Source organism: Salvelinus alpinus, chromosome 33, assembly GCF_045679555.1.
Source record: "Salvelinus alpinus chromosome 33, SLU_Salpinus.1, whole genome shotgun sequence".
NCBI classification, from domain to species: Eukaryota; Metazoa; Chordata; class Actinopteri; order Salmoniformes; family Salmonidae; genus Salvelinus; species Salvelinus alpinus.
Window position 1 is genome coordinate 30,185,311 of NC_092118.1, and position 21,485 is coordinate 30,206,795.

General features: G+C 39.9%; 1 protein-coding gene across 1 annotated transcript in view; it reads left to right on the plus strand.

The window, feature by feature from the left end:
• Positions 1–5,954: 5,954 nt before the first annotated feature.
• LOC139563013 (leucine-rich repeat-containing protein 4C-like) overlaps positions 5,955–21,485 on the plus strand; it is a 63,755-nt gene continuing 48,224 nt past the window's right edge. Inside the window, exon 1 of the mRNA XM_071381246.1 lies at positions 5,955–7,178. The gene's annotated coding sequence lies outside the window, so the exon portion shown is untranslated. The remainder of the gene's footprint in view (positions 7,179–21,485) is intronic.

Sequence of the window (21,485 nt, forward strand, 5' to 3'; positions counted from 1 at the left end):
GGTGTGTTCAGTGGAACAGGAAACTGGAGAGTGAATAAGTGTCTACCCATCAAGTCAGTTTAATTCCTACTTAATTGCCAATAAGTCATGTTTGATTATTAAATATACAGTGGGGAGAACAAGTATTTGATACACTGCCGATTTTGCAGGTTTTCCTACTTACAAAGCATGTAGAGGTCTGTAATTTTTATCATAGGTACACTTCAACTATGAGAGACGGAATCTAAAACAAAAATCCAGAAAATCACATTGTATGATTTTTAAGTAATTAATTTGCATTTTATTGCATGACATAAGTATTTGATACATCAGAAAAGCAGAACTTAATATTTGGTACAGAAACCTTTGTTTGCAATTACAGAGATCATACGTTTCCTGTAGTTCTTGACTAGGTTTGCACACACTGCAGCAGGGATTTTGGCCCACTCCTCCCTACAGATCTTCTCCAGATCCTTCAGGTTTCGGGGCTGTCGCTGGGCAATACGGACTTTCAGCTCCCTCCAAAGATTTTCTATTGGGTTCAGGTCTGGAGACTGGCTAGGCCACTCCAGGACCTTGAGATGCTTCTTACGGAGCCACTCCTTAGTTGCCCTGGCTGTGTGTTTTGGGTCGTTGTCATGCTGGAAGACCCAGCCACGACCCATCTTCAATGCTCTTACTGAGGGAAGGAGGTTGTTGGCCAAGATCTCGCGATACATGGCCCCATCCATCCTCCCCTCAATACGGTGCAGTCGTCCTGTCCCCTTTGCAGAAAAACATCCCCAAAGAATGATGTTTCCACCTCCATGCTTCACGGTTGGGATGGTGTTCTTGGGGTTGTACTCATCCTTCTTCTTCCTCCAAACACGGCGAGTGGAGTTTAGACCAAAAAGCTCTATTTTTGTCTCATCAGACCACATGACCTTCTCCCATTCCTCCTCTGGATCATCCAGATGGTCATTCGCAAACTTCAGACGGGCCTGGACATGCGCTGGCTTGAGCAGGGGGACCTTGCGTGCGCTGCAGGATTTTAATCCATGACGGCGTAGTGTGTTACTAATGGTTTTCTTTGAGACTGTGGTCCCAACTCTCTTCAGGTCATTGACCAGGTCCTTCCCGTGTAGTTCTGGGCTGATCCCTCACCTTCCTCATGATCATTGATGCCCCACGAGGTGAGATCTTGCATGGAGCCCCAGACCGAGGGTGATTGACCGTCATCTTGAACTTCTTCCATTTTCTAATAATTGCGCCAACAGTTGTTGCCTTCTCACCAAGCTGCTTGCCTATTGTCCTGTAGCCCGTCCCAGCCTTGTGCAGGTCTACAATTTTATCCCTGATGTCCTTACACAGCTCTCTGGTCTTGGCCATTGTGGAGAGTTTGGAGTCTGTTTGATTGAGTGTGTGGACAGGTGTCTTTTATACAGGTAACAAGTTCAAACAGGTGCAGTTAATACAGGTAATGAGTGGAGAACAGGAGGGCTTCTTAAAGAAAAACTAACAGGTCTGTGAGAGCCGGAATTCTTACTGGTTGGTAGGTGATCAAATACTTATGTCATGCAATAAAATGCAAATTAATTACTTAAAAATCATACAATGTGATTTTCTGGATTTTTGTTTTAGATTCAGTCTCTCACAGTTGATGTGTACCTATGATAAAAATTACAGACCTCTACATGCTTTGTAAGTAGGAAAACCTGCAAAATCGGCAGTGTATCAAATACTTGTTCTCCCCACTGTATATCCTCTATTAAGGCCACAGCTGAAATGGTAAAGTAAATGAAAGGGTAAATATGCTATTATGTTTCTACTTTTATACTAAGGCTGTAAAACGACTAAAACATATTGAGTTCATTGCATGATTTGCTCTGATTATCGGGATTAATCTCAAATTCAGAATTTGCTCGAATTGAGCTGTAATTTTAAGATTTTTTTTATACAGAAAAAGCATTATAAGAATATTGACGTCTTGATTTTGTCCAAACTCAAGTAACGGTTCGCAAAATCTAGTAAATTTATAAAGCACCCTTTCTTTAACTTCAATGTCAACTTGTTTTGATAATGCATGGTGTTTTACCTGTAATGAGTATGTACTGTATTATGGATGTTTTCAGTGTATTCTGAATGCTTTCAGACAATGTGACGAATCACGATATAGAAAGAATTGTGCACTAAAATGACAAAAAGTGAATTTAAATTGACTGATGAACTCTTGACAGCCCTACGTTATACACTACTGGTCAGTGGATTCAACTGCTTTGTCCTGTAGACTCATAGATTACACTTAATGAGTTTTTCTGTTATCTTTCTGGGTTTTGCATCCTTTCAAACCACTAAATAGTTTAAAACCACCACAAACTCTGACAGAAATAGGCATCGCCCTACTTCAGGGACATGGAGGCGCAGACACTCTCCACATTACCTGGGACATGGTAATAGCGCCGCATCGCTCCTCCCTCCTAAGAGAATTTAGCCCAGATGTGACAGGCATACTCTGCAGTTGTGTTGAAAGGCTCGGGTTCGTCTTCTGCTGGGACTCAGGGAGAGGAGTTGATGCCGACTCAGCCTTTAGTCTCTGCATGGGCCTCATCTTATGGATCTCTTATGTTGGGGGTGGCCACTTAATATTCAATCAAGGCTGGGAGAACAAGTGCATTGGGGGTAGCCATCTTAATAATTGAAGGACAGCCTTGGTACAGTAGCTATGGAAAATCCTTGGAAGTTTTTTTTTTTCTGGCTCTTGAAGTTTGTCCCAGAAAGCTGTGAGACTTGTTTTTTCAAGACAGCTGATCCCAAACTCCCTATAGGCAGATATAGAAAGAGATGAAGGAGGAAGAAACAGACAATGCATTGGCCAACAGCAAATGCAGTGTGACCGTGCAGGGGCTGTGGGCCAAACTGAAGGAGATTACCCAACGGAAGGCATCTTTCCTCAGGGATTTGTTAACACTTTAACTTGCCGCTTTCCTCCGTGTCCTTCCATTTATTTTGGCAGTTTACTGCTTCAGGTATTTAAAGGTTCTGAAAATTACAGTTGGCTAACTTCCAGGAAGTTTGAAAAGACAGGCTGAGTGGGCGGGGAGCTTATATTCATGAGCTCGCCTTGACTGACAGCTCTTTGAAAACACCTATTTCAAGCAACTTGGATGCAGTGAGCAGTGTTACACTTAAATCATCTCAAGTTAATTTGGTGAAACACAAAGCAACTCAAACAACATTAAAATTGCATCAATGATATCCATTTTGTTTTTAATGAATCTCCCATTTGGCAGGTCTCTTGTGACGCGGTTCACAGCACCACTGACTGATGTGTTGACTTGACATCTGCGTCTGCGTTTTGAATAACCCATCGCCCCTTTTGTTCCACGCTGGCTGAAGACCTAGCTAGCCAGCAACATGCTAACACCAGACGCAGATGAAAGGGGTGACATATAAATATATTTGCCATAGATGAATAGGGTAAACTTTGAATTATATTTGCTGACAACCTACAGTAACATTTGGGAACCCGTAGAGTTGCTGTCTATCCATATATACCACGCCCCTCTGCAGGCATGCCTTCTCCGATATTGGTTACAAGGCAGTACTTATTTAAATTAGGTAAGAGAATCACGTTACCATTGGTGTATTAAAATGAGCGTTAAGGTGATGTCACCTTGTCCCCTTAGTAATGAATCCAAGTTTTTGACATGGTGGAGACGACCAGTAACTTTATGATCAAACTTTATCAATGTAGAAGCAACAGTCATTTTTCATACTTTGGTCATCATACTTCGATCTGTTTTCATCAAAATATCATCAATTTCATCAAAGACTGTTCATGACCTTTTAACATGGTCATGATGTAACAGGCTTGTCATAGCGTCGAATGAACCACAGTTAATGATGAACTGACAAAGCAGATCCCCCCCCAAAATAAAAAGGTTGGGTGCTTGATGCCACGATGTGACCTAGAACACATTCCCATTTGGGTCCCAAACTAACGAAAACGTATTACATCTTTATAGAGCGTTCATAAAGTCTTCATAAGCACTACACAGATTATTTATACATACTTTAGAAGCAGTCACTGCCACTTGATAAAGCACATATAAGATCCATTAATGTAGGTTCTTTGGTACCCTAGCATGGATTTTGCCAAGACCCGTAAAGCCTCGTTAAAGCCGTATTAAAAGTTTTTTTTGTTTTTTAAATAGGAGCCAAATATTTCATGTTGGCTGTCATGTCAGGTGGAATTTCTATGGTGTTTAATTTGACCAAGTAACTAAATCAATGGAAGTATTCGGAGCAAAAACAGTTGACATGGAAGTAGCCTGTAGTTTTTATTACAGTGTTCTACTACAGTACTTAGGTGTATTCAGAAGAATACTTGCTGCAACTAATCACTTTTACAACGTCACATTTCATCCATCCCTCCCTTCAACCATCCCACTGATCGTTTTAGATTTATTTTCGGCTCTCAAAGACATCTCTCCGAATTTAAATTCATGTTTCATCAAAGCCTGCATAAAATGCTGATTATAGAAAATATATCAAAATGAATCCGCCGTGTCTGAAGATGAAAGTGTTCTAATCTTTCATGGTTATGTGACCATTACGTCATTAATGTTTTACATTAAAGGAAAGTACATACAATTATTACCACCTTAACATTGTTCTAAACACTTCTCTCCCGGCACGTGTTGATGAATCCAACTCACAGTATATTTATGACGTGTTGTGTAATCTAATCTAATACAATACTTGGTGAAATTAAATAGTGTTGGTTTGTGTGCTAGTTTTCAGCTTTTCCTTGTACGCCACCACTGAATCTAACCATTTAAACCGGTTGTGTGGACTCTTTGAAAAATGACATTGATCAGTAAGGCTAAGAAGAAAACATCATAATACTCTATCTAGTGCTTTAAGACTTTCCCTCTGTGTTGCTGGTACTCCCATAACTAGGCCTTCTATAAGATTGCCAGCCCTTTAATGTATTTTAATCTAACCATGCTGAGATCACGATCTCTTTCGCAGATGAGCCCTGCATCAACACATCAATAAACAATTAGTACACTATACATACCTATATAGACATAAATTACACAAAACACTAAAAGCAAAGCACAAGCATATATAACATCAGGCTTCTAGGCTCGGACTGGCTGCGCCTTAAACAGTCGCTGTCCACTGTCTTGCGGTGCTGAATTTCAAAATTCAGATTCCGTCGCTGTCCTTTTCAGTCGGTGCTGAATCGCCTGAACGCGTGTGCGTGTGCCCGCGCCTGCGCCTGTTTCTCTATGTGTTTGTGTCAGGTTACGATGATACATTTTCACTGCAACGATGAGCACCAAATGGTTTCTAGTGACAACGTAGAGCTGTTTTATATGTTGAATTGCATGTGGCCTAGACCAGAGCAATACATGTATTGTAAGTATGGCTCTGGCCTCTACTAGATCCATTCAACTCTACACAATACATTCAGTCAAACAGCCTACAGTCATTGCCGTCTCATTTCTATGAAGCTTCTCACAACGTGCCACTTGTCTGAGGTCACACCGGAATCGGACGTCCTGTTACACGCTCAGACATCCTTGTAAGTCACTGAAAAGGCAACTACCTATAATGTAAAAGGTGCAGATGCCGGTGATTAAATGACTTAAATGTAAATGTAAATTTAAAGACTACCGAAGCGTATCATTTTGATTAGGCAGGACACCCTGTGAAATGACGGATTATTGTCAATAGTTGAATTGAGAGGGGCAAACGCCTGTAGGTGGCAACCCTGCCTCATCAAGTAAACACACACACACACACACACACACACACACACACACACACACACACACACACACACACACACACACACACACACACACACACACACACACACACACACACACACACACACACACACACACACACACCATTCCCTCTGGCCTTTATGTGTTAATGCTATTGATCAGTCAATAATAATGAGTTCATAGAGATGTAACCCAAATGGAAGGTCGGTAGAATGAGACGATGGATTGTAGGCGAATACTAGAGAGGTTTCAGTCTTTAGCCTACCACACACACGGCAGTGGTATTTTTACATCGCTGAGCTCGGACCATGCAGTCTAATGAATTCCATGTGCTCCCTCCCTATTCGAGCCATGGACTGCAGCAAGCGCAAGAGCGATTAGAACCCAGTGGCTCCCCGGTGGATATGGAACACACGGAATGTTGATGGTGCTGATATTACACGGATCCCACAAATCCCCCTGACATCGCAAAAATTGTTATCAATAGTTACCCTTATGTTAACTAGGTAGCCTACCGGACTGCATCGAAAACCAGCTTCTGGTGGATATTTAGTAATTACAGAGCGCATATAGGCTACATTCCGCGCGCTCATATGCCATTGGTTTGCGTATTAGGCTCTGCGTTATTTCCCAGGGAATCAAGTTGATGGATTGGCTATGGATGCATTGAGTGGTTGTTTGACGAATCTGGATCAGAACCTTCGAATAAGAATGGCTGCGTCCTTTTGAGACATGTATGTATGTACACACCTCGACTGCATCCATGCATATACTTATATATTTTTTTGATTTTACGCTTGCTACATCGATCATGTTCGGGAATATTGCCTGGACATGTGACCCTCTATGGTAACTGACATTATACCTCTGCAAATCCTCCAGTAGGCTATCAGAGAGCTGCACCAATAAGGGATGAACATCAATCCAAATGTGGATAGTCCATTTCAATCTCGGGTTATGGCATTATTAACTGTGTACGCTCAAGAATAATTTCACAGAGAAATCCTATATAGGGCATCACGTTCAGTTCCACAGGAAAGGGCTATATGAAGAAATAGCCCCAGACTTATCGCTCTCTCACAAACTCGGCAGCATTTCCCCCCATCGGAATACAAAGTCAAAAGCTACCGGCACCCCGCGGGTTTTCTCTACTGTGGCCACAGGAATGGTGGATTCATCCCAATTTCATGCACCTCTTTTTGATCATTTGTAAGTTTTTTTATTGCGTTCGAGGTTCGTTTTCTTACGTTTTTGATTCTGCTGCTGCCGATGTAGACTACGTGTGGTTGCCTCGAATCCTTTCACATGGGTGAGGATTGTGCATCGGTCTTCCAGCCAATCCAATCGGATACCTTGGCCCTGGTGTGTTTGATTTTTTTGCTTCATTTTGAGCACAATCCCACATCTTCGAGAAAATGCGTAAGTCTGTTTTATTTGATTTATTCACCTCTTATATCTACATTAAGTTAGGCACTTTAATCTGTCTTATCCATCTCGGCTACTCTACACGACAGAGTGGTCATTTGGGTGTTCAACACGACACCGTTTTCCGCTATGGACTAATGTCGCTATAATGTCGCTATAATGTCGCTTTAGGCTACATGTACAATAGTTGATGTTAATTCACATTTTTTTAAGACACAATTAAACCATGTGAAGCTCTCTCTCGCGCGCGCGCGCGCGTGTGTATATGTGCATGTGTGTTTAAGAGAGAGAGAGGGAGAGAGAGAGAGAGAGAGAGAGAGAGAGAGAGAGAGAGAGAGAGAGAGAGAGTCCGAAAGAGACATAGTAAGTAGTTAGATAAATATATACGTAATAATAGGCTTTATTTATTTAATGATGGGGTATGGCCTAAACCGTTTGGTGAGACAGTGTGTTTAGGTAGATTCGGGATTCTGTAGATCCCTGTATAGCCATTATACCAATGTTGCTAGATACGTCATATGGTCATTCATATTCAGCTCAGGTGTGGTTCGTCATGCCGCTTAGTAATGACACATTTACAGCACGGGGGCCACCAGATTGACCCACCAAATTCCTCAGGTGAGTTCTACAATAGGGTTTCATAGATTTTGGATGTTTTGAGTAATATTTATCAACTGACTAGGCCCCCCAATTAGCTTTTATCCACTAACTCTGTATCCGTGCATGTTAAATCCACCGTGATATTTATGACGTTCAAAGCAATTGACTCGAGCGGAGTGTCAGCCCACATGAGACTGCTTGTGTCTCAACCCCAGTGCTCTTCCTGTGGCACAGCTGCTAATGGAATGTGATGGAGGTGCATTAGTGTTGATTTCCCCCAATCGGATTCCCGAGCACTGTTGACCAGAAGGGAGCATGATGTCTAACCAGGAGTTATGTCATTTGGTGCTGATTCAGATTCTAACTAGTGGGTGTTATATTATAGCTGCGGTGCCTCAACGGGGCGTCACGCTTGGGTGAGTTAATACAGTTCCGGTGTTGATGTGAGCTGTCCATTGGAAGGCGGTGCTGAAAATCCTACCCGCGTTAGGTTACTGGAGGGCGATACCTTGTTAGGCCTCCTATATAGATTTACCCGAGCATGAAAGCATATTACTCAGAACATGAAAGCACATTTCTTTAGATAGTAATACTGTGTTGATGTAAGTTTCTCCATTATAAATAACCATGAACCTGTCGGCCATGTTCATTAGCAGGTTTTAAGGCAACTGTGCATTGGGAAAACATGAATGTTCAAATTGGCATGGACTTTCATTTCAATGGTTTCTCACTGGAAACATTGTTTCTTCCGAAACATTCATTCAAATATGCATGAAGTATATTATCTCTTCACATGTTGTTGCATATTCAACATTTGCCAAAAGACCAGCAGCTCAAGAAGAATGATATTTACTCTTTGGCTTATGCTGGAAATTGGAAACCCCTATCATGTTTTGCCAAAGGCACACATTACCTTAAATCCCATTTATATTTCTTTCAATAATGGCATGTCTGCTATATGCGTAATATACCACTTTAAATTAGTCATGTTTAACTAATCACTATGATGTAAGCTGTTTGGTCTTCTGCTTGTATTACTTCAACCTGAAACTGACTGTTACTATGCCACAGCACTGAATATGTTTAGCAGTGCAGATCATGGAAGCAGATTGCACTCATGGTGTGAAGTGGCACGTCTGTTGGGTCCTGTGAGCATGGAATCAATACAATGTTACATTTCACAGTCTAATGCCTTGATTTATCGACTTAGATCACAGTCTGAGTTTCTCACTGACTTCTGGCCTAAAGCATCTTCAAATATATGAAGTATCAAGGTCTGGCTTGAATGACTTGCCAAGAGTTTGGTTTGGATGACATAGAAGTTCATATAAATGTTGTGTGATGTTCTTATTTCTCAAAAGCGTTCTCATGTCGAGCTGAGTTGGTATTCCACACCGCCTGTGGCCTAGATCACATGATATTCATTTAGAGAAATGTCCAAGCCTCAATCCTAAATGAGTCAGAAAGATTGATAGCATCTAATAATGTGGTGCCAATCTTCCCCATTCATTTGTTATTGAAAGGATGAACTTTCTCTTAAAGGTCATTCATAAACATTGGGCTAACATCAGTGTCCTCCAGTGGAGGCTTGTGAAGATCTTGGTCAGCATTGTTCAGTGAATAATACTGTAGATTACATGGGGGGGCTATATTCACACTGGGGGGGGGGGGGGGGTTAAATTCACACTGGGGGGGCTGTGTCAGAATGTAACTATTACCTACAGTTTACTGAAGGTATTTTTACAGTATTGTACTAACAATACTGCATGCTGTTTAGAAAAATATATGCACTAAGTACAATATGACCATGCTATGTCTCATTCATACTGAGGAGTTGAACTAAGAGGAAGTGGACACATGGGCCTCCACTGCCTCATACTTCTACTGTAGTTGATACACTGCCTCATACTTCTACTGTAGTCGATACACTGCCTCATACTTCTACTGTAGTCGATACACTGCCTCATACTTCTACTGTAGTCGATACACTGCCTCATACTTCTACTGTAGTCGATACACTGCCTCATACTTCTACTGTAGTCGATACACTGCATCATACTTCTACTGTAGTTGATACACTGCCTCATACTTCAAATGTAGTCGATACACTGCCTCATACTTCTACTGTAGTCGATACACTGCCTCATACTTCTACTGTAGTCGATACACTGCCTCATACTTCTACTGTAGTCGATACACTGCCTCATACTTCTACTGTAGTCGATACACTGCATCATACTTCTACTGTAGTCGATACACTGCATCATACTTCTACTGTAGTTGATACACTGCCTCATACTTCAAATGTAGTCCATACACTGCCTCATACTTCAAATGTAGTCCATACACTGCCTCATACTTCTATTGTAGTTGATACACTGCCTCATACTTCTAATGTAGTTGATACACTGCCTCATACTTCGAATGTAGTCGATACACTGCCTCATACTTCAAATATAGTCGATACACTGCCTCATACTTCTACTGTAGTTGATACACTGCCTCATACTTCTAATGTAGTTGATACACTGCCTCATATTCTACTGTAGTTGATACACTGCCTCATACTTCTACTGTAGTTGATACACTGCCTCATATTCTACTGTAGTCCATACACTGCCTCATACTTCTACTGTAGTTGATACACTGCCTCATATTCTACTGTAGTCAATACACTGCCTCATATTCTACTGCAGTCCATACACTGCCTCATACTTCTGCTGCAGTTGATACACTGCCTCATATTCTACTGTAGTTGATACATTGACTGTTACTTTTATTGTAGTCGATGCATTGCCTCATGCTTGTACTATAGTCAATATACTGCCTCATACTTCTACTGTAGTCGATATACTGTCTCATACTTCTACTGTAGTCCATGCCTTTGAGATTATTAATTTATTTTTGTTTTCACATCATTTTAACATTCTGTCATAAAAAATGTCATTCATTCTGTCGTTAACTTCTTCGGGATCGATATCCCTTCCACAGGACGGTTGAGCTAACGTAGACTAATGGGATTAGCATAAGGTTGTAAGTAACAAGAACATTTCCTAGGACATAGACATATATGATATTGGCAGAAAGCTTAAATTCTTGTTAATCTAACTGCACTGTCCAATTTACAGTAGTATTACAGTGAAAGAATACCATGTTATTGTTTGAGGAGAGTGCACAATTTTCAACATGAAAAGTTATTAATAAACAAACTAGGCACATTTGGGCAGTCTTGATACAACATTTTGAACAGAATTGCAATGGTTCATTGGATCAGTCTAACACGTTGCGCATACACTGCTGCCATCTAGTGGCCAAAATCTAAATTGCACCTGGGCTGGAATAATACATTATGACCTTTCTCTTGAATTTCAAAGATGATGGTACAAAAAAATACAAAAGAACGTTTGGTTTTTTCTTTGTATTATCTTTTACCAGATCTATTGTGTTATATTCTCCTACATCTCTTTCACATTTCCACAAACTTCAAAGTGTTTCCTTTTAAATGATACCAAGAATATGCATATTCTTGCTTCAGGGCCTGAGCTACAGGCAGTTAGATTTGGGTATGTCATTTTAGGTGAAAATTGAAAAAAAAGGGGCGTAACAATTTTTTATGTTAAAAAAATAGTTTCCCTATCTCAAGAGGTTAAATAAAAATGACTATAGTAAGTGCCTATTAAGTGCCAAATAAAGTAACAGTGTTGACCGTAACAGAGTTGACGATTTCATCTTTAATCAGCCATAAATCCCACTGTGACAGGATGAATGGAAGCTTGTAACAAAAAAAGAAAGAAATTGTAGATTTTGTTTTGCCTGTCTGTCTATGAGTAATAGGGTTGCTGTGTTATGCTCGACCCATTCAGTTTGCCACCAGAAAATGGTGCTCACCAGGTTTTACACACCATTTGACTATTAGATGTTCAATATTTCTCTTGAAAAGAAATTATTTAAAAAGGAATAGTTTCACCATATTAAAACGAGAGTTCAGTTTACAGAACAGGGTTGACCTTAAAATGAGGGCCGGATTGTTGTTTTTAACCTTCAAATTAGTCACTAATCACATGAAATACAGTGAGCTCCAAAACTACTGGGGCAGTGACACATTTGTTGTTGTTTTGGCTCTGTACTCCACCACTTTGGATGATACAATATATGCTAACCTCCCCTGTTATTGTAATGGTGAGAGGTTAGCATGTCTTGGGGGTATGATTTAAAATGTTAACCTCCCCTGTTATTGTAATGGTGAGAGGTTAGCATGTCTTGGGGGTATGATTTAAAATGCTAACCTCCCCTGTTATTGTAATGGTGAGAGGTTAGCATATCTTGGGGGTATGATAAAAAATGCTAACCTCCCCTGTTATTGTAATGGTGAGAGGTTAGCATGTCTTGGGGGTATGATTTAAAATGCTAACCTCCCCTGTTATTGTAATGGTGAGAGGTTAGCATGTCTTGGGGGTATGATTTAAAAAGCTAACCTCCCCTGTTATTGTAATGGTGAGAGGTTAGCATGTCTTGGGGGTATGATTTAAAAAGCTAACCTCCCCTGTTATTGTAATGGTGAGAGGTTAGCATGTCTTGGGGGTATGATTTAAAAAGCTAACCTCCCCTGTAATTGTAATGGTGAGAGGTTAGCATGTCTTGGGGGTATGATTTAAAAAGCGAACCTCCCCTGTAATTGTAATGGTGAGAGGTTAGCATGTCTTGGGGTTATGATTTAAAAAGCTAACCTCCCCTGTAATTGTAATGGTGAGAGGTTAGCATGTCTTGGGGGTATGATTTAAAAAGCTGACCTCCCCTGTAATTGTAATGGTGAGAGGTTAGCATGTCTTGGGGGTATGATTTAAAAAGCTAACCTCCCCTGTTATTGTAATGGTGAGAGGTTAGCATGTCTTGGGGTTATGATTTAAAAAGCTAACCTCCCCTGTAATTGTAATGGTGAGAGGTTAGCATGTCTTGGGGTTATGATTTAAAAAGCTAACCTCCCCTGTAATTGTAATGGTGAGAGGTTAGCATGTCTTGGGGGTATGATTTAAAATGCTAACCTCCCCTGTTATTGTAATGGTGAGAGGTTAGCATGTCTTGGAGGCATGATATTTGTGCCTCTAACTTTCTCAATCATCATTATTCACGATTCATTCAGGACTATCCGTAATCATAGTAGCATCCACATTCATGTAGAAATGTTTAGAAACATGTTATATTCTTATTTACAATAAATGTGACTCCAAAATTACACAAAACATTATTTAACATTAATTTCTATTGGGCACAACATTTTCTGAAACCCAACCAAAACTAACAGTAAATGCATCCAACAAGTTTGTGGAGTGACAAGCTTGATGTAGTCAATGCATGCTAGGAATATGTGAACAAATTCAACATTTTTGACTACTTAAATACACATACTGTATAAGTGAATTTGTCCCAATACTTTTAGTCCCCTAAAATGGGGGAACTATGTACATAAAGTGCTGTAATTTCAAAACGGTTCCCCTGATATGGATGAAAATACCCTCAAATGAAAGCTGACAGTCTGCACAGTCATTGTACCATTTCAAATCCAAAGTGCTGGAGTACATAGACAAACCAAAACATGTCACGGTCCCAATACTTCTGGAGCTCACTGTAAATAATAATCTTCGGAAATTACTTTATCAAAGCAACAAAATAACTAGGCTTTACCATGATGGTGAAAACTTGGAGATATGTTATGGTTAAGTAGGTTACAATCTTTCTGGAAGTTACAGAGGGTGCATGGAGGGACATTTCAAAATGCAGAATTTTGCCACATTAGCAAGTCTTTATTCATATAAAAAAAGTCAGATTTATTAAATTCTCCATGTGGTGTTCATTAAAGGGCACTTAATTGAATATAACAGGCTTTTCAAATCCAACATTGGTGCACAATTTCTACTTAAAATATCAAAGGGATGCAAAGGGCATTCATTTAGTGGAACGACCCAGTAGAGAAAGTGCCTTTGGTTCCATCTTGCTCGAATAAAAGATCATACATTTTTTGAGCGTGTCAATCCTGCAACAATCAGCCCACTAACAGTGCCCATCCAGTGCATGTCCGGAATACAAGGTATCGTATCTGCCCCCTACAATTTGACAAGGCATATATTGACAATCTTTCTAAATGAATCATCTATATTCATCTTATAAAAATGGTGCATATGTTGATATAGCCATGCATGGTTACAGTATATGAGCCTTGCTGTCAGACAGCCACTGTTAGGGTCCTTTAATGTGAAAACAAACACTGCTGATTTCCATTGTTCCCCTCTAATCAGGAACAGATTTAGACCTGGGACACCAGGACACTAGGTGAGTGCAATTAATTATCAGGTAGATAAGACAACCAGCAGTACATCGGATCTCCAGGCTCGGATTTAAATACCTTTGACTTGGATAAACCTTTGGTGACTATATTGACTAGCCTGTTTAAACCACACTGGAATGCTGCAGTGTTCAGTGGTGTAACCAGGCTAGCAATTGACATGCATCACTCAAATGTCTCCCAACTCTGCTTCCAGTAGGCAGCTGCTGCCTGCTTCCATTGAGTGTTATACGACTGCAAGCCGAGGAAATAAAATGTTCATGAATGTTCATTTCTGACTGTCTTGGACTTTTGTCAATGGCAAAAATGCTGATCCATTTGTGCAGATCATTAACTTTTCTGTTGGACTCGTACTGTACAGAATTGATGTTGAATAATGTTTCAGTGGAGGGATCTACTGAAGAGAAATTCCACAGTGTGTGTGTGCGTGAGTGTGTGTCTGTGCATGTTTATGAGTGTCTGTGTATCTGTGTGTGTCTGTTTGTCTGTGTCCCTCCTTTCTAGTAAACAACGATCTCCCTCACCTTGTGTCTCCTGCTCAAACCCTAATCAACCGTTCTGTCCTTCTGAAGTGGGGCTTCCCCAATATCACAGAGCACTGACCCTGATTTAGCCCCTAACCTCCTGCCCATCCAGTCTTGGTGGATGGTTACTGAACCACCCTCCCCCTGATGAAACATATGTCTGTGTCTGGTCTGGAGACAGCTAGCCACATCTGGATGAAGTTGACTGCTTGTGAATGAGTTGGACCAACGTATCAGCCGGCCAGACCGATGCAACTCTTCTCAGTATTCCAGCCACTGTGGCAGTCAGGATCGTCATGGTTTCGTGCTCTTGAAAGAGGATTATTCAGCCAGTTCCGCAACCTGTCACTCTGCAATCCTGACATTTAAATCAAAGTTAGCATGCTAAACGTGAAGAAGCCAGGCCTGTCTCGTTGTCTGTGATGTTAGCTTTCTGTCTAATGTGGTTTAAACTTTACAGATGGCTTCTTATCCCAGAGAGGGACACAGTTCAGAGGGTTGTTGACAAGGACCGGAAAATACTATGGTAAAACTTTACGTAGAACCAACCGGTAGATTGTATGTCATAATGCGTTGAGACTTTTCACAGGAACGTAGTATATGAACCAGGATATAGAATGAGACTTTTCACAGGAACGTAGTATATGAACCAGGATATAGAATGAGACTTTTCACAGGAACGTAGTATATGAACCAGGATATAGAATGAGACTTTTCACAGGAACGTAGTATATGAACCAGGATATAGAATGAGACTTTTCACAGGAAAGTAGTATATGAACCAGGATATAGAATGAGACTTTTCACAGGAACGTAGTATATGAACCAGGATATAGAATGAGACTTTTCACAGGAACGTAGTATATGAACCAGGATATAGAATGAGACTTTTCACAGGAACGTAGTATATGAACCAGGATATAGAATGAGACTTTTCACAGGAACGTAGTATATGAACCAGGATATAGAATGAGACTTTCACAGGAACGTAGTATATGAACCAGGATATAGAATGAGACTTTTCACAGGAACGTAGTATATGAACCAGGGTATAGAATGAGACTTTTCATAGGAACGTAGTATATGAACCAGGCTATAGAATGAGACTTCTCATAGGAACGTAGTATATGAACCAGGATATAGAATGAGACTTTTCACAGGAACGTAGTATATGAACCAGGTTATAGAATGAGACTTCTCATAGGAACGTAGTATATGAACCAGGCTATAGAATGAGACTTCTCATAGGAACGTAGTATATGAACCAGGATATAGAATGAGACTTTTCATAGGAACGTAGTATATGAACCAGGCTATAGAATGAGACTTCTCATAGGAACGTAGTATATGAACCAGGCTATAGAATGAGACTTCTCATAGGAACGTAGTATATGAACCAGGCTATAGAATGAGACTTCTCATAGGAACGTAGTATATGAACCAGGATATAGAATGAGACTTCTCATAGGAACGTAGTATATGAACCAGGCTATAGAATGAGACTTCTCATAGGAACGTAGTATATGAACCAGGATATAGAATGAGACTTCTCATAGGAACGTAGTATATGAACCAGGCTATAGAATGAGACTTCTCATAGGAACGTAGTATATGAACCAGGCTATAGAATGAGACTTCTCATAGGAACGTAGTATATGAACCAGGCTATAGAATGAGACTTTTCATAGGAACGTAGTATATGAACCAGGCTATAGAATGAGACTTCTCATAGGAACGTAGTATATGAACCAGGCTATAGAATGAGACTTCTCATAGGAACGTAGTATATGAACCAGGCTATAGAATGAGACTTCTCATAGGAACGTAGTATATGAACCAGGATATAGAATGAGACTTCTCATAGGAACGTAGTATATGAACCAGGCTATAGAATGAGACTTCTCATAGGAACGTAGTATATGAACCAGGATATAGAATGAGACTTCTCATAGGAACGTAGTATATGAACCAGGCTATAGAATGAGACTTCTCATAGGAACGTAGTATATGAACCAGGCTATAGAATGAGACTTCTCATAGGAACGTAGTATATGAACCAGGCTATAGAATGAGACTTTTCATAGGAACGTAGTATATGAACCAGGCTATAGAATGAGACTTCTCATAGGAACGTAGTATATGAACCAGGCTATAGAATGAGACTTCTCATAGGAACGTAGTATATGAACCAGGCTATAGAATGAGACTTCTCATAGGAACGTAGTATATGAACCAGGATATAGAATGAGGCTTCTCACAGGAACGTAGTATATGAACCAGGATATAGAATGAGACTTCTCACAGGAATGTAGTATATGAACCAGGATATAGAATGAGACTTTTCACAGGAACGTAGTATATGAACCAGGCTATAGAATGAGACTTCTCATAGGAACGTAGTATATGAACCAGGCTATAGAATGAGACTTTTCACAGGAACGTAGTATATGAACCAGGATATAGAATGAGACTTCTCATAGGAACGTAGTATATGAACCAGGCTATAGAATGAGACTTCTCATAGGAACGTAGTATATGAACCAGGCTATAGAATGAGACTTCTCATAGGAACGTAGTATATGAACCAGGTTATAGAATGAGACTTCTCATAGGAACGTAGTATATGAACCAGGCTATAGAATGAGACTTTTCATAGGAACGTAGTATATGAACCAGGATATAGAATGAGACTTCTCATAGGAACGTAGTATATGAACCAGGATATAGAATGAGACTTTTCACAGGAACGTAGTATATGAACCAGGCTATAGAATGAGACTTCTTATAGGAACGTAGTATATGAACCAGGCTATAGAATGAGACTTTTCACAGGAACGTAGTATATGAACCAGGATATAGAATGAGACTTTTCACAGGAACGTAGTATATGAACCAGGCTATAGAATGAGACTTTTCATAGGAACGTAGTATATGAACCAGGCTATAGAATGAGACTTCTCATAGGAACGTAGTATATGAACCAGGTTATAGAATGAGACTTCTCATAGGAACGTAGTATATGAACCAGGTTATAGAATGAGACTTCTCATAGGAACGTAGTATATGAACCAGGCTATAGAATGAGACTTCTCATAGGAACGTAGTATATGAACCAGGATATAGAATGAGACTTCTCATAGGAACGTAGTATATGAACCAGGATATAGAATGAGACTTTTCACAGGAACGTAGTATATGAACCAGGATATAGAATGCAAGCGTGTTTTGCGTCAGAACCGCCCCACGCCTCCAACCATTGATGTTTATTTTTGAGATTCTGGGAAAGTCTAGGTCAGAGAAACACTGAACTTCCTCCTCTCTCTCACTGATTCCGTGGATGGAATCTCAAGGGCTCATCTAATGAGTGCGTTCCAAAAACACAGAGTCTACAGTATGCAGGCCTGAGGAGTTTAGAAGATCATCATATTGATGTGCTTCCTGATACTTCAAACATTTCTCTAATTACTGCAAACATCTGATGTCCTGCGCAGACCTGCGCAGAATGTGTGCATCTGAAACGCACCCATTCACTGAGTCACTGCAGGTATAGAATCTTCCTCTGTATGGCAGAGCTTTGACCAATAGAGCGTAGCTACAGTGTAAATCAACCACCCACCAACAAGCCCTGGTTGGCACCTTTCTGCCTACCTAATCACACTCCTACACATGACAGAATCCAACAGTGCTCCAGATAAAATACAGCTATTTCAGTAGAAGATGCCTCTGATAAAATACAGCTATTTCAGTAGGAGATGCCTCTGATAAAATACAGCTATTTCAGTAGGAGATGCCTCTGATAAAATACAGCTATTTCAGTAGATGATGCCTCTGATAAAATACAGCTATTTCAGTAGGAGATGCCTCTGATAAAATACAGCTATTTCATTAGGAGATGCCTCTGATAAAATACAGCTATTTCAGTAGATGATGCCTCTGATAAAATACAGCTATTTCAGTAGGAGATGCCTCTGATAAAATACAGCTATTTCTGTAGGAGATGTCTCTGATAAAATACAGCTATTTCAGTAGATGATGCCTCTGATAAAATACAGCTATTTCAGTAGGAGATGCCTCTGATAAAATACAGCTATTTCATTAGGAGATGCCTCTGATAAAATACCGCTATTTTAGTAGGAGATCCCTCTGATAAAATACAGCTATTTCAGTAGAAGATGCCTCTGATAAAATACAGCTATTTCAGTAGGAGATGCCTCTGATAAAATACAGCTATTTCAGTAGGAGATGCCTCTGATAAAATACAACTATTTTAGTAGGAGATCCCTCTGATAAAATACAGCTATTTCAGTAGGAGATGCCTCTGATAACATACAGCTATTTCAGTAGGAGATGCCTCTGATAAAATACAGCTATTTTAGTAGGAGATGCCTCTGATAAAATACAGCTATTTCAGTAGGAGATGCCTCTGATAAAATACAGCTATTTCAGTAGATGATGCCTCTGATAAAATACAGCTATTTCAGTAGGAGATGCCTCTGATAAAATACAGCTATTTCATTAGGAGATGCCTCTGATAAAATACAGCTATTTCAGTAGATGATGCCTCTGATAAAATACAGCTATTTCAGTAGGAGATGCCTCTGATAAAATACAGCTATTTCAGTAGGAGATGTCTCTGATAAAATACAGCTATTTCAGTAGATGATGCCTCTGATAAAATACAGCTATTTCAGTAGGAGATGCCTCTGATAAAATACAGCTATTTCATTAGGAGATGCCTCTGATAAAATACCGCTATTTTAGTAGGAGATCCCTCTGATAAAATACAGCTATTTCAGTAGAAGATGCCTCTGATAAAATACAGCTATTTCAGTAGGAGATGCCTCTGATAAAATACAGCTATTTCAGTAGGAGATGCCTCTGATAAAATACAACTATTTTAGTAGGAGATCCCTCTGATAAAATACAGCTATTTCAGTAGGAGATGCCTCTGATAACATACAGCTATTTCAGTAGGAGATGCCTCTGATAAAATACAGCTATTTTAGTAGGAGATCCCTCTGATAAAATACAGCTATTTCAGTAGGAGATGCCTCTGATAACATACAGCTATTTCAGTAGGAGATGCCTCTGATAAAATACAGCTATTTCAGTTGGAGATGCCTCTGATAAAATACAGCTATTTTAGTAGGAGATGACTCTGATAAAATACAGCTATTTTAGTAGGAGATGACTCTGATAAAATACAGGTATTTTAGTAGGAGATGCCTCTGATAAAATACAGCTATTTCAGTAGGAGATGCCTCTGATAAAATACAGCTATTTTAGTAGGAGATGACTCTGATAAAATACAGCTATTTTAGTAGGAGATGACTCTGATAAAATACAGCTATTTCAGTAGGAGATGCCTCTGATAAAATACAGCTATTTTAGTTGGAGATGACTCTGATAAAATACAGCTATTTTAGTAGGAGATGACTCTGATAAAATACAGCTATTTCAGTAGGAGATGCCTCTGATAAAATACAGCTATTTTAGTAGGAGATGCCTCTGATAAAATACAGCTATTTTAGTAGGAGATGACTCTGATAAAATACAGCTATTTTAGTAGGAGATGCCTCTGCTTCAAAACTGCTAATGCTTAAGAGCTCCAAAAGGCTTTGCCACGAAGCGTCTGCATATCTCATCTGTTAATATCCGTAGGAAGCCTTTGAACACACTCCTTCTTACCAGGAAAATCCTTTAGAAATTCTTAGTAATAACTAAAGCGATGATAGATTGTCATGTTGATGGAGAAAGCTGATTTTCGTTCACTCACTCCTTTTATTTCACAAATCCCACCCCGCTTTCTTTACCTCTCTCTACTCTCTCCATCTCTTTTTCTCTCTCTCGTTTTATTGTCTGTTTGCCTAACTCTTAAAGAGATGGTCTTGATAACTCCACTCCAGTGAACATGCAGATATTCCCTCACAGTCATTCATCATGAGGAAATGGAGTCAGTCATTTGTGGTCTATAGTGACCAATCAAATGTGGAGTGAATTACTAACTTCATTCATGTATGTCCTCTGAACAGACCAATCCGACAGGTCTCACTGACATGCTTTGCATCTACTTAAAGATTCTACAAAATAAGTGTGAAAATCATTTTCTGACTAAAGAAATGGAGCTACTGTATGCTGCTTGAGCTGGTCTTGTCCTTGGAAGGTTACCTCATCAGTCGTATGGTTCTGTTCAGCGTAGGTTGGTTAGAAACTGCAGCAGTCTTGGCTTATGTTTCCTTTTGCTGTTTTATCTTGTGTGCTGATCTTACATTGTAGAATAATTCACGGTTGGATTAATTTAAATCTTTTAATACAATATTTACCATGTTATTTGAAACCAAGCTTTATTGCAGTCGGAAAAATGTTAGTCTTACCAGAAAACTTCCCGATGTCACTTTTGATTGAATAGTCTTGCAATCATATACATGCTGGTGTGTTTGCGTAGTATTTTGTTTGGCCAGGTATTCCTTTATGACATACTTAGCCCTCCACTCTGTTGCTCTGGAGTAGCTATGCTATGGTACACATGGCAGGTTGGAGTTCTGCCATCGTTCGGCTTCAGGACAGGGGTTGTGTGGAGAGCATCCTCAAATCAAACTGAGTTTTATTTGACACATGCTCTGAATACAGCAGAGACCTTATTGTGAAACGCTGATGGACGAGCCCTTAACCAACAATTTCCTCTCAAAAAAGTCAAATAAACTAAAGGAAAAATAGTAACACAATAAAAGAACAGTAACGAGACTATATACAGGGGGTACCGGGACTGAGTCAATGTACGGGGGTACAGGGTAGTCGAGGTCATTGAGGTAATATGTACTATGTAGGTAGGGGTAA